Source organism: Gordionus sp. m RMFG-2023, chromosome 3 (genome assembly GCF_954871325.1).
Source record: "Gordionus sp. m RMFG-2023 chromosome 3, tfGorSpeb1-WG-v2, whole genome shotgun sequence".
NCBI lineage: Eukaryota > Metazoa > Nematomorpha > Gordioida > Chordodea > Parachordodidae > Gordionus > Gordionus sp. m RMFG-2023.
Genome location: NC_088777.1, coordinates 5,617,619 through 5,626,453, shown reverse-complemented (window position 1 = coordinate 5,626,453; position 8,835 = coordinate 5,617,619). Strand labels below are relative to the sequence as shown.

Genomic DNA, 8,835 nt, shown 5'->3' with positions numbered 1-8,835 from the left:
TGAGGTGCCTTTAAAAAATGTAAAATATATTAATTTTAGACCGGATATAATATTTTGGTTAGTAGATCAATGTTAAAAAACTATTTGGGATAGTTTGAAATTGTTAGCATCAATCTTCTTTTAACTTTCTTTCTTTCTTTCTTTTCTTTCTTTCTTTCTTTCTTTCTTTCTTTCTTTCTTTCTTTCTTTCTTTCTTTCTTTCTTTCTTTCTTTCTTTCTTTCTTTCTTTCTTTCTTTCTTTCTTTCTTTCTTTCTTTCTTTCTTTCTTTCTTTCTTTCTTTCTTTCTTTCTTTCTTTCTTTCTTTCTTTCTTTCTTTCTTTCTTTATTTCTTTCTTTCTTTCTTTCTTTCTTTCTTTCTTTCTTTCTTTCTTTCTTTCTTTCTTTCTTTCTTTCTTTCTTTCTTTCTTTCTTTCTTTCTTTCTTTCTTTCTTTCTTTCTTTCTTTCTTTCTTTCTTTCTTTCTTTCTTTCTTTCTTTCTTTCTTTCTTTCTTTCTTTCTTTCTTTCTTTCTTTCTTTCTTTCTTTCTTTCTTTCTTTCAAAGGCAAAATTTTTAGTAGCTTGATTTTGAGCCAGATTTGGGTGGTAAAAAATTTAGAAGATTTTTGAGAGTAGTTTGAAAATGAGTCTAAATATTCTTTACTCCAAGAGGAAAAAGTGTAAAATTATTAAAACAAAAAATATCATTTTATATTCAAAATCAAGTTGTTTAAAAATTTTAATAATTTCTCTAGTTGAGTAAATAAAATTAGCACTATCAATTTCAAACAAGAAGGCTTTTCAATATTTATTAAGCAAAATAATTTTATATTCGGTCTTAAAACAAATTTTTCAAAAGATTATACATTTTAAAAGCTTAATAGGAGATTAATTATAATAGTAATAGAATTTGTCCATCATAATATAACTGTAAAAGGCTAGACGCGTACAACTTAGACACCTTTATCTTTCAAGAACCATGGTTATTACATTAATTATAAAATTGATTGTACCAATAGAGAATCGCCCGCATGACCAATGATTAGGAGCACGTGCAGGAGAATATCCTAAATAAAAAAGGGTATTTTTGTATTATACATTTTATTTATTATAATAAATAAAAATAATCAGCTGAATAAGAAGAATCACTAATAATAGATAATAGGAAAAATGTGAACTTAAATAATTTATTAAATTTAAATAAAAAAAAACAAAATGGTTTTTGTGATATCATTGGTTAATAAAGTACTCTTATGGAATTGACAAATATATAAGGACAGAGTTAATAGAGAGATCTGCGAAGAGGTGAATGTCTGAGCTTTTTTAGGTGGAATACAAAGGATAGAAACAGAGTTTCTATTTTTTTATTATGCATTTCTCTTCTCTTCTCTTCTCTTCTCTTCTCTTCTCTTCTCTTCTCTTCTCTTCTCTTCTCTTCTCTTCTCTTCTTCTTCTCTTCTCTTCTTCTTCTCTTCTTCTTCTTCTTCTTCTTCTCTTCTCTTCTCTTCTCTTCTCTTCTCTTCTCTTCTCTTCTCTTCTCTTCTCTTCTCTTCTCTTCTCTTCTCTTCTCTTCTCTTCTCTTCTCTCTCTCTTCTCTTCTCTTCTCTTCTCTTCTCTTCTCTTCTCTTCTCTCTCTCTTCTCTTCTCTTCTCTTCTCTTCTCTTCTCTTCTCTTCTCTTCTCTTCTCTTCTCTTCTCTTCTCTTCTCTTCTCTTCTCTTTATTAGATTCAAAAAAATCAAATCAGCTATGACGTACCTTTTTTTCATTTTAAAATAAAAATTGTTCGAATCTTATTCTAGCAGCATGTATAGAACTACCCTATAAATTTCAGATCGATATAAATTTTTTCATATTATATGAATATATGTGAAATAAAGATGATTTGACGGTTCATGACAAAATTATCTGATATTCACATGGCAACAACTCTAAGCATTCTAGAACTGGATCTAACATAAACTGGTTTTTTAAAAAAACGCGCTCTATAAATGATCTAAGTTTTAAAGATTTGCCAATCTAAGTTAAATCCAAATACATTTATACATATTATTTTATTTTATGATGTTATAAGAAGAACAAATTTATACAAATTTTTATAATTTATTACAAAATTTTTCATAATTATGGTCATTCTGGATAATCACTAAAAATCTTATCAATAAAAAGTATCAAAAACAAACATTTAGATATCAATTAAACAATACATTTATTAGACATGATTTCCCATGAGCGTCTACATGATATTTCACTGGATGCTACCACCTCCCCCCCCCCTCCCCTTAAAAATCTATGCCTATACCCCTAAAAAATTTCCGCATTACACCTTTTAAATAGGCCTTTAATAAAAAGTATTATTGCCCTATTTCGTTTAAAAAATTAAGAGATAACCCCCCAAAATATTTATCTTACCCCTTTAAAGACACCTACCCCATATACCCTTTCAAAAAAATTAAATGTAAGCTTTTCCTACTATCCTCTCCCCGCTGATGTAGAGACGCTGTTTCCCATTATGAGGTTCCATGTCAAAGAGCAAATAATATAGTTATAATTTTATATCATAGTGACACCTCACGAGTTTCCCATTTTGCAAATAACAAAAAACCGACCTCCTGCTGGCATCTCACACCACTAGAAAAATTAAATGCTCACAATCGATAAAGTCTATATCTATGCCATTATACCCATTTTATTGATGGCGCTCACACACGCATGATTCGACCACTACTTTATAGCCTACAGATGCACCATCACATTTCAGATACACTTCATGATAACGCTACAAACAGTGCCACCCCTTTAATGCTGTAGGTTATTTCTCATTGTCCCAAACCTCACAACTTATCTCGCATACCTAAATGTGCAAGGATTCAATTAGAAAGATCTTATTCAAAGAATCTAATATCTCTCAATAATTTCTCATCAGTAATTCACTAGCTTTATTTTAACATACTCTTTACCATCTCACAAACATCACTCTTTTGGTTAAAAAATATTTACTCAACAGGTAAAAGTTACATCCTAAAATCCTCTTTGTTTAGATCGATGGTCTACATCCTCAAAAATGACAAAAATTGCAACAAAATAAAAACGTAACTCCTTTAAAACGAGAGAAAAAGTTTATATAATTTAAAATGATTGCAATTAATATGACCGCTAATATTAATATTAATCGTTTCAAAAACATTGGCCATAATGAAAATGACTGCGATAGCAAGAAATTTTAGAAACAAGAAGTCAAACTCCCTTATTCTATAGAGGGTTATTATTTTTTTTATATATAATTTAACTAATAAAAAATGAATGAATTTTTTTTTAAAACCCTTTTTAATCATTTAAAAAATTTATGTTGTTCAAAGACCGCGACATAAGCGCAAATCTATATCATAGGTGGAAATTTGTGAATAGCAACCATCGTATTATAGCAACACTTAAAATATTAATATTGCGTTTGAAAACATGCAAAGGTCTAAGAAATAAAATTATAACCTAAGAAAAAATATTTCTTTGATGGATGCTCATATTTGCCTATTTCTGTTGCATATTTATTTTTAAGGATAATCCTATAAAACATATTTAGGTGGTACTAAACGGATGAATTTTTAACGGGAACAGGAAAATATTAGGTTCACAGATGAACTTTCCGACATTTAATTCTGAAACGAATTTATTGTTAACTGCACCTCCCTTATTCTCCCCAACCTGCTAAAGCACTTAGACCCATATCCCCTAATTGATCAGATTATATCTAGTAGGTAAACTCTATTTCTAATATTAAATTAGTTTCATTAAAAAATTATTGTGAAAAAGTAATTATAACTGGGGCTAGAACACGAAGTATCAATAAGTAATTTAGGGCATTACTATGCCAATACTATTGTTCAAAAATATGATTATATTTCTATATATCATTAATCAGGCATAATCACTCATTTGTTAATCGTCATCTAAAAGATGATGTTTATTATAATGCCCACTCTTAATATAAAAGTTTTTTTTACTTCTCTTATTAAATAAATGCATAGTATATTATTTATTAAATTACTATAGCAGACTCTATCTATATAATATATTTTAGTTAAATATTAAAATGCTTCAATTTTATCATTCAAAAGTAAATATTTTATGAAATGTTATAAAAGTAGAAAATTATTTAAGCCAGAAACTATAGATGTCACCCTAATTTACCAATATTTATTTTATTTTAAATTATATATGAAAAACAGGATTTATAATTCATTTTTAAATCGGCCCTAAAATTTTAAATATAGTATAAATAGCTCAATGATTTTACCATCGTGAGGGTAAGCTATGTTAAAAATAAAATTTCATATATTTATTAACAATGTTTGTACATGATTTTCACATGGAGAGATTTAAAAATGTTAAAACATAGTCCATTTTCTCAAAATATTTTGCACAATTCTGGATTATTTTTATATAGGTAATTTTTGTATAAAGGTATGTAGTACAACTAGATGAAGATTCTGCAAGTTTTATAGTTTAGATTATTTTAAAGGGACAAAAATTCCCCCTTTTCAGTCTTAATACCGTATTTTATCCTAAAATTAGAAAAGCCATTAAATTTGACATACATTATTATTTATTTATTACACACCTACGGTTAGTTTCATTGTTAATAATATTCAAGTGATTGAAAATTACAAGCAAAAATTTTAGTCGAATATCATTAAGAGAAAAGAAACGCATCTTAATCATAATATATTATTCCTTAATTATTTTTTCATCTCTCATGGTTTAAATTAAATCAATTTCAATCCTTAGCCAATGTTTCGTAATCATCATCATATCACATTTATTTATCCGAATTTTGACTGAATAATTAAAATTAATTCATAAAATTATAATAGAAAAAAATATTAGAGAAATATTCTTATTTATATATATCAATTTTAATTTTTGATCTTCTAAAAATCATTTCATCCGTGCAATCTTAAAATTATAGATATTGGCTTGGTTATTTAAATCTATTTCAATTATATTTTTTTTTCTTTTATAAAATCTCTAAGAGAATTAAAAAATTAAATCTAACTTTAATTTTTTTGCAATTGCTAAATTTTATGGCTTCGACTAAATATTTAAAAGTTATATATAAATTTCTATAACAGCGAAGAACTTGGACTATTTTTGTTAGTTTTACATAATCAATTTATAAACTTAATCTCCATCCCAATTATATATATATGTAAATCCGAAAAAACTGCTATTTTTTTCATCAAGTATATTTTATATATATCTGAAGAGATATTATAGTTAATAAAAAAAAAAATATTTCTTGCTCAACAACATTTAGAGTGATTCGCATTTTAAAATTGAAAAATTTTATAATTTATTAGCATTGCGCGACCATTTTCTAGGGGCTTTAGTGAGTTTGAAATTTAAATTTTTCATTTTATTATTATACGATATAGTATTATTGCACAAAATTTCAAAAAATATCGAAATTAGTCAAATCCTAAACCCTATTATTTTGTTGATTTGTGGAATTTACTATATTTACAATTGGAAAAATATTTATATTTATAGTAAAATTGGTAAAACTAGCCCAGTCTTTTATTAAAAGTCCGCGGTCAGGTCCGGTCCATGTGATCTGTTCCAGTTCGAAATTCCGGATCATAACCTCACCTTGCATTTATACCGGTTTTTCCATTAAATTTTGAATAGTGTGCTGTTAAATCTTGGAGTATTGATATGATAGGGCAGCGATGTACCCACCTTTGGATTTCTCTCGGTAATTAAATATTTTATTTCATATTTACACTTGTCTAGTTATTTTATGTGGTTAGTTTATATATCTATATAAGGTAAATTATTACATCGTTTAAAAGGATATTCTAAAAAAAAATTGTAAATATAATATTTTAAAACGTACTAACATAATAATTAAAATTTTAAAATATTATTTATATTTAAAATTAAAGCATTATAAATAGTATACTCCTAGCAAAAATACAGAATTGTCCTTCTGTATCAGAATAAGCTTTTAAATATATAATAATATAATTTTAGAAGATAATTAATTAGAAATATAAATCTTATATAGAATTTTTAAAATAAACAAAGAGGCACTACTAATCATATCCCTGTTGTATCATTAAATGCGACCCTTTTACAATTCTAATGACATCATTACATTATATGGAGATAGAAGGCGCTGAATTAAACTAATATTAAATGTTACTTGTTATTGGCATTCAAATTCAAAAATAACATCGGTCTTAGGGCGATGCAATATTAAACGCTTTATTAATATTGTCATAATTATTATAATAAAATATACACATCAATATGCATATAAAAAGTTTTTATGTTAAGGGTTGTAGCATAAGTAAAATTATTTATCTTGATTCAAAAAATATAGCTAATTTCTAGATATATTTTAACATTAATCTCAACGAAGATCTCAGATTACCTAAACTGCAGTGATAAGTCCTATTGCTTATTTTTAGAGTTTTAATCATTCAGCTTTTACATTCAGGTTTGCCTTGCGTACCACTTTATTGCAAGTACTTAAATTCTAATATAAACACTCTTCGCTAAAAATTTTTGCCTTTTGTCAACCAATCTTTATATTACTTTTCGAAATTGTATCGCTTTGTCAATTGTAAATAGAGATTTTTCTTAGCCAATCTATAATAAAGTACAGTTGCTATAAAAAAAAATTAACATTACATTATAAAATTTATAACCCAACAAAGGTTTTTCTTGTAAAGATAAATAGGATCTTTTTGTCGTTCATCTCAATTTTTGAGCCTAATAAACAGATTTGATTATGTAATATTTTTGATAGTTTGTTGCTAACTGCGTTTATCTCCGAATGTTGTCAACTTTGTAATGCCTTTAAGGCCCTTGTGAGCAGATTTGACGGGGTCAGTAAATTTTAATATTGTCTATGACGTTTCTCTATGTGAAGTTTATTTGACTATGGTTAATTTATTTATGCCTTCTTCTTGGAAACCTATTATAGATGTGTTACACTAATTTCGCATTTATTATTGGCGTGTTTATAACTTAAATTTTTTTTTTGTTTTAAGAGATTGTAAGCAAAATTAGTTTTAGGTTGAACAATAAATATAATTGAATCTTTCTTGCCTTTGTGCTTTTTTTAAAAACAATCATTATCATCTGAGTAGTCAGATTATTTAGAAAAAAATAGAATTAATTTTGTATTTTAATTTTTTCAATAGTAGACGATCTGTCATCACTAACATTAGTTATGAATATTTAAAACAATGGCAAACAAAAAATTAAAAACTTTATTTTTGAAGAAATTAGTGATTCAAAATAAATTATTAATATCATGGAATCTTTAAGCTAACATAAATTACCATATTAAAATTAATAGGTGAAATAATAAATGCAGTATTGCAAAATAGATATTCTATCACCATAATATGTATATTCTTCTGATAGAATTGATATAATTTTTGTCTGACAGAATTTTAATAATTTATTCCAGGCTAAGATTTACTAAAAATAAATGTGAACTCAGATCTTTAGAGAATTCTGATAATTATTTTTACCTATAAGGCTGCATCTTACTGTGAGATTCAGATTCATATAAATTTTGTAGAGGTATCATCAGATCAAAAGATGACATTTTAACCTTTATATATCACTAAAAAGGAAAATTTAAATTAAAGAATGCATAAATTTGAAGGGGTAAAAATATTTTTAATCCTTAATAAAATACCTTTATCTATTTAAAAATTTAATTGCCACAAATGGTTATTAAGACGCGTAGCCTTAAAGATGTCAAAAAAAAGAAAATTATCTTAAAGTAGTATTATCTAATTTGTAAAAATTATAGCTATATAATATAAAAATATTAGAATGTCTATAATTTGATGGTAAACATTTTATATCTTTGTTTTTATAGTCAGATATAATTTATTAAAGAAATAATGAAAAATATTTATTAAAAAATACAAAAATTTAGCTCTTTTTAGTGTCAGTCAAAAAAGAATAATAAAAATAAATTAAACAAATTTAAAAATATGTTGTTAATCAAGATGTTTGACCTAGAAAATTTTCAATACCCATTTATATCTAATTTTCTACCTACTATGTATCCTGAAATTAACACTTGTTTAGTATCTTTTTATGCCATAATAAAGTAATGCTATATAATAAAAATTAAAAATATTACCTCCGCATTCTATAATAGATATTTTGTTAAATTTTTTATTATACATTTATGTACAATGAAATTTAATGGTATCGATTATAATGCATTAAAAAATATTCAGATTACAAGGTTATATAAAATTTTTAATTCATCTATTTTTTAACTAAATATATTATTGGTATTGTTAAAAAATATCATTAGTAATTTAAAATCCGATAATTAATTTCTTTAACAAAAAGAATAATTAGTTATAATATTATTTAATTCATCTTCTTCTCTCAAATATAACATTTCAGTTTCAAATAAATTTAACAAATGTTTAAACACCGTTATCTGGCCAAAAATATAATTAGACAAAATAATTTAATGTTAGATTATTTTATTCTATTCTAGTATTCTATAAATAATGATTTAAAGATATATTTCATAAAAATAGAATCATATAGTAAAATATCAGTAAGAGCGAGAAATAGATTGCTTTATGTTTCATATCTATGGTTCAAAATATAAATTGCTAAAAATTATGATTAATTAATAATTTATATTCTAGCAAACTATAAATTAAGTGTTAAACACCCCAAAAAACATAGCGCAACTCTTCCCTTTTCAATATTTCATTTAGATTAATATTAAAAGGCTGAAAATTTTATTTAGATAGAACAAAGATTTGAACATCTATTAATGAAATCTCGAATCTTAGGCAATATTATT

The 8,835-nt window shown here is 25.3% G+C and overlaps 1 long non-coding RNA gene across 1 annotated transcript; it reads right to left on the bottom strand.

Annotated features, from left to right (window-relative positions):
- Positions 1–6,290: 6,290 nt before the first annotated feature.
- Positions 6,291–8,182, bottom strand: LOC135926790 (uncharacterized). The gene is made up of 5 exons (XR_010571946.1): positions 8,146–8,182; positions 6,799–7,006; positions 6,669–6,749; positions 6,409–6,626; positions 6,291–6,364 (listed from the first exon to the last, which is right to left on the bottom strand). It is a non-coding gene; the product is annotated as an uncharacterized LOC135926790 (long non-coding RNA).
- Positions 8,183–8,835: the final 653 nt, after the last annotated feature.